This window comes from Haemorhous mexicanus, chromosome 37, assembly GCF_027477595.1.
Source record: "Haemorhous mexicanus isolate bHaeMex1 chromosome 37, bHaeMex1.pri, whole genome shotgun sequence".
Lineage (NCBI taxonomy): Eukaryota > Metazoa > Chordata > Aves > Passeriformes > Fringillidae > Haemorhous > Haemorhous mexicanus.
Window position 1 is genome coordinate 66,521 of NC_082377.1, and position 5,876 is coordinate 72,396.

Here is a 5,876-nt window from a genome sequence, read left to right on the forward strand (position 1 = left end):
GGTTCTTGGTGTCAGTTTGCAGGAGGTACTTGGCACTCTCAAACCAGCCTGACTTGGCACTGGTGCCGGCTTGCCTCTGGGAGGCATCCTGCGCAATGCGGGATTTTTAAGAGCCAGCCGGCCACTCCAGGCCACAGGCCCTGGAACACAAACAACGGCCCTTTTCCCAGGTAAGCAAAAGTCACCACCTCCGTTTCATGGTGTCACTTTGCAGGAGGTACTTGGCACTCTCAAACCAGCCTGACTTGGCACTGGTGCCAGCTTGCATCTGGGAGGCATTCTGCGCAATGCGGAATTTTAGGAGCCTGCCGGCCACTACAGGCCACAGGCCCTGGAACACAAACAATGGCCCTTTTCCCAGGTAAGCAAAAGTCACCACCTCAGTTTCATGGTGTCAGTTTGCAGGAGGTACTTGGCACTCTCAAATAAGCCTGACTTGGCACTGGTGCCAGCCTGCCTCTGGGAGGCATTCTGCGCAATATGGATTTTTAGGAGCCAGCCGGCCACTCCAGGCCACAGGCCCTGGAACACAAACAACGGCCATTTTCCCAGGTAAGCAAAAGTCACCACCTCAGTTTCCTGGTGTCAGTTTGCAGGAGGTACTTGGCACTCTCAAACCAGCCTGACTTGGCACTGGTGCCAGCTTGCCTCTGGGAGGCATCCTGTGCAATACGGAATTTTAGGAGCCAGCCGGCCTCTCCAGGCCACAGGCCCTGGAACACAAACAATGGCCATTTTCCCAGGGAAGCACAAGTCACCACCTCAGTTTCCTGGTGTCAGTTTGCAGGAGGTATTTGGCACTCTCAAACCAGCCTGACTTGGCACTGGTGCCAGCTTGCCTCTGGCAGGCATTCTGCGCAATGCGGAATTTTAGGAGCCAGCCGGCCTCTCCAGGCCACAGGCCCTGGAACACAAACAACGGCCATTTTCCCAGGGAAGCACAAGTCACCACCTCAGTTTCATGGTGTCAGTTTGCAGGAGGTATTTGGCACTCTCAAACCAGCCTGACTTGGCACTGGTGCCAGCTTGCCTCTGGGAGGCATTCTGCGCAATGCGGAATTTTAGGAGCCAGCCGGCCACTCCAGGCCACAGGCCAGGGAACACAAACAACGGCCCTTTTCCCAGGTAAGCAAAAGTCACCACCTCAGTTTCATGGTGTCAGTTTGCAGGAGGTACTTGGCACTCTCAAACCAGCCTGACTTGGCACTACTGCCAGCTTGCCTCTGGGAGGCATCCTACGCAATATGGATTTTTAGGAGCCAGCCGGCCACTCCAGGCCACAGGCCCTGGAACACAAACAATGCCCCTTTTCCCAGGTAAGCAAAAGTCACCAACCCTGGTTCTTGGTGTAAGTTTGCAGGAGATACTTGGCACTCTCAAACCAGCCTGGCTTGGCACTGGTGCCAGCTTGCCTCTGGGAGGCATTCTGCGCAATGCGGGATTTTTAAGAGCCAGCCGGCCACTCCAGGCCACAGGCCCTGGAACACAAACAACGGCCCTTTTCCCAGGTAAGCAAAAGTCACCACCTCCGTTTCATGGTGTCAGTTTGCAGGAGATACTTGGCACTCTCAAACCAGCCTGACTTGGCACTGGTGCCAGCTTGCCTCTGGGAGGCATTCTGCGCAATATGGATTTTTAGGAGCCAGCCGGCCTCTATGGTCCCCAGGCCCTGGAACACAAACAACGGCCCTTTTCCCAGGTAAGCACAAGTCACCACCTCAGTTTCATGGTGTCAGTTTGCAGGAGGTACTTGGCACTCTCAAACCAGCCTGACTTGGCACTGGTGCCAGCTTGCCTCTGGGAGGCATTCTGCGCAATGCGGGATTTTTAGGAGCCAGCCGGCCACTCCAGGCCACAGGCCCTGGAACACAAACAACGGCCCTTTTCCCAGGGAAGCAAAAGTCACCACCTCCGTTTCATGGTGTCAGTTTGCAGGAGGTACTTGGCACTCTCAAACCAGCCTGACTTGGCACTGGTGCCGGCTTGCCTCTGGCAGGCATCCTGCGCAATGCGGGATTTTTAAGAGCCAGCCGACCTCTCCAGGCCACAGGCCCTGGAACACAAACAACGGCCATTTTCCCAGGGAAGCAAAAGTCACCACCTCCGTTTCATGGTGTCAGTTTGCAGGAGGTACTTGGCACTCTCAAACCAGCCTGACTTGGAACTGGTGCCTGCTTTCCTCTGGGAGGCATTCTGCGCATTATGGATTTTTAGGTGCCAGCCGGCCTCTGCGGGCCAACAGCCCTGGAACACAAACAACGGCCATTTTCCCAGGTAAGCACAAGTCACCACCTCAGTTTCATGGTGTCAGTTTGCAGGAGGTACTTGGCACTCTCAAACCAGCCTGACTTGGCACTGGTGCCTGCTTTCCTCTGGGAGACATTCTGCGCATTATGGATTTTTAGGTGCCAGCCGGCCTCTGCGGGCCAACAGCCCTGGAACACAAACAACGGCCCTTTTCCCAGGTAAGCACAAGTCACCACCTCAGTTTCATGGTGTCAGTTTGCAGGAGGTACTTGGCACTCTCAAACCAGCCTGACTTGGCACTGGTGCCAGCTTGCCTCTGGGAGGCATTCTGCGCAATGCGGGATTTTTAGGAGCCAGCCGGCCACTCCAGGCCACAGGCCCTGGAACACAAACAACGGCCCTTTTCCCAGGTAAGCAAAAGTCACCACCTCCGTTTCATGGTGTCAGTTTGCAGGAGGTACTTGGCACTCTCAAACCAGCCTGACTTGGCACTGGTGCCAGCTTGCCTCTGGCAGGCATTCTGCGCAATATGGATTTTTAGGAGCCAGCCGGCCTCTCTGGTCCCCAGGCCCTGGAACACAAACAACGGCCATTTTCCCAGGGAAGCAAAAGTCACCACCTCCGTTTCATGGTGTCAGTTTGCAGGAGGTACTTGGCACTCTCAAACCAGCCTGACTTGGCACTGGTGCCGGCTTACCTCAGGGAGGCATCCTGAGCAATATGGATTTTTAGGAGCCAGCCGGCCTCTCCGGGCCACAGGCCCTGGAACACAAACAACGGCCCTTTTCCCAGGTAAGCAAAAGTCACCAACCCTGGTTCTTGGTGTCAGTTTGCAGGAGGTACTTGGCACTCTCAAACCAGCCTGACTTGGCACTGGTGCCAGCTTGCCTCTGGGAGGCATCCTGTGCAATACGGAATTTTAGGAGCCAGCCGGCCTCTCCGGGCCACAGGCCCTGGAACACAAACAACGGCCATTTTCCCAGGGAAGCACAAGTCACCAACCCTGGTTCTTGGTGTCAGTTTGCAGGAGATACTTGGCACTCTCAAACCAGCCTGACTTGGCACTGGTGCCAGCTTGCCTCTGGCAGGCATTCTGCGCAATGCGGAATTTTAGGAGCCAGCCGGCCACTCCAGGCCACAGGCCCTGGAACACAAACAACGGCCCTTTTCCCAGGGAAGCAAAAGTCACCACCTCAGTTTCATGGTGTCAGTTTGCAGGAGGTACTTGGCACTCTCAAACCAGCCTGACTTGGCACTGGTGCCAGCTTGCCTCTGGGAGGCATTCTGCGCAATATGGATTTTTAGGAGCCAGCCGGCCTCTACGGTCCCCAGGCCCTGGAACACAAACAACGGCCCTTTTCCCAGGTAAGCACAAGTCACCACCTCAGTTTCATGGTGTCAGTTTGCAGGAGGTACTTGGCACTCTCAAACCAGCCTGACTTGGCACTGGTGCCAGCTTGCCTCTGGGAGGCATTCTGCGCAATGCGGGATTTTTAGGAGCCAGCCGGCCACTCCAGGCCACAGGCCCTGGAACACAAACAACGGCCCTTTTCCCAGGTAAGCAAAAGTCACCACCTCCGTTTCATGGTGTCAGTTTGCAGGAGGTACTTGGCACTCTCAAACCAGCCTGACTTGGCACTGGTGCCGGCTTGCCTCTGGCAGGCATCCTGCGCAATGCGGGATTTTTAAGAGCCAGCCGACCTCTCCAGGCCACAGGCCCTGGAACACAAACAACGGCCATTTTCCCAGGGAAGCAAAAGTCACCACCTCCGTTTCATGGTGTCAGTTTGCAGGAGGTACTTGGCACTCTCAAACCAGCCTGACTTGGAACTGGTGCCTGCTTTCCTCTGGGAGGCATTCTGCGCATTATGTATTTTTAGGTGCCAGCCGGCCTCTGCGGGCCAACAGCCCTGGAACACAAACAACGGCCCTTTTCCCAGGTAAGCACAAGTCACCACCTCAGTTTCATGGTGTCAGTTTGCAGGAGGTACTTGGCACTCTCAAACCAGCCTGACTTGGCACTGGTGCCAGCTTGCCTCTGGGAGGCATTCTGCGCAATGCGGGATTTTTAGGAGCCAGCCGGCCACTCCAGGCCACAGGCCCTGGAACACAAACAACGGCCCTTTTCCCAGGTAAGCAAAAGTCACCACCTCCGTTTCATGGTGTCAGTTTGCAGGAGGTACTTGGCACTCTCAAACCAGCCTGACTTGGCACTGGTGCCAGCTTGCCTCTGGGAGGCATTCTGCGCAATGCGGGATTTTTAGGAGCCAGCCGGCCTCTCTGGTCCCCAGGCCCTGGAACACAAACAACGGCCCTTTTCCCAGGTAAGCAAAAGTCACCACCTCCGTTTCATGGTGTCAGTTTGCAGGAGGTACTTGGCACTCTCAAACCAGCCTGACTTGGCACTGGTGCCGGCTTACCTCAGGGAGGCATCCTGAGCAATATGGATTTTTAGGAGCCAGCCGGCCTCTCCGGGCCACAGGCCCTGGAACACAAACAACGGCCCTTTTCCCAGGTAAGCAAAAGTCACCAACCCTGGTTCTTGGTGTCAGTTTGCAGGAGGTACTTGGCACTCTCAAACCAGCCTGACTTGGCACTGGTGCCGGCTTGCCTCTGGGAGGCATCCTGCGCAATGCGGGATTTTTAAGAGCCAGCCGGCCACTCCAGGCCACAGGCCCTGGAACACAAACAACGGCCCTTTTCCCAGGGAAGCAAAAGTCACCACCTCAGTTTCATGGTGTCACTTTGCAGGAGGTACTTGGCACTCTCAAACCAGCCTGACTTGGCACTGGTGCCAGCTTGCATCTGGGAGGCATTCTGCGCAATGCGGAATTTTAGGAGCCAGCCGGCCACTTCAGGCCACAGGCCCTGGAACACAAACAATGGCCCTTTTCCCAGGTAAGCAAAAGTCACCACCTCAGTTTCATGGTGTCAGTTTGCAGGAGGTACTTGGCACTCTCAAATAAGCCTGACTTGGCACTGGTGCCAGCCTGCCTCTGGGAGGCATTCTGCGCAATATGGATTTTTAGGAGCCAGCCGGCCACTCCAGGCCACAGGCCCTGGAACACAAACAACGGCCATTTTCCCAGGTAAGCAAAAGTCACCACCTCAGTTTCCTGGTGTCAGTTTGCAGGAGGTACTTGGCACTCTCAAACCAGCCTGACTTGGCACTGGTGCCAGCTTGCCTCTGGGAGGCATCCTGTGCAATACGGAATTTTAGGAGCCAGCCGGCCTCTCCGGGCCACAGGCCCTGGAACACAAACAACGGCCCTTTTCCCAGGTAAGCAAAAGTCACCAACCCTGGTTCTTGGTGTCAGTTTGCAGGAGATACTTGGCACTCTCAAACCAGCCTGACTTGGCACTGGTGCCAGCTTCCCTCTGGCAGGCATTCTGCGCAATGCGGAATTTTAGGAGCCAGCCGGCCACTCCAGGCCACAGGCCCTGGAACACAAACAACGGCCCTTTTCCCAGGGAAGCAAAAGTCACCACCTCAGTTTCATGGTGTCAGTTTGCAGGAGGTACTTGGCACTCTCAAACCAGCCTGACTTGGCACTGGTGCAGCCTTACCTCTGGGAGGCATTCTGCGCAATGCGGAATTTTAGGAGCCAGCCTGCCTCTCCGGGCCACAG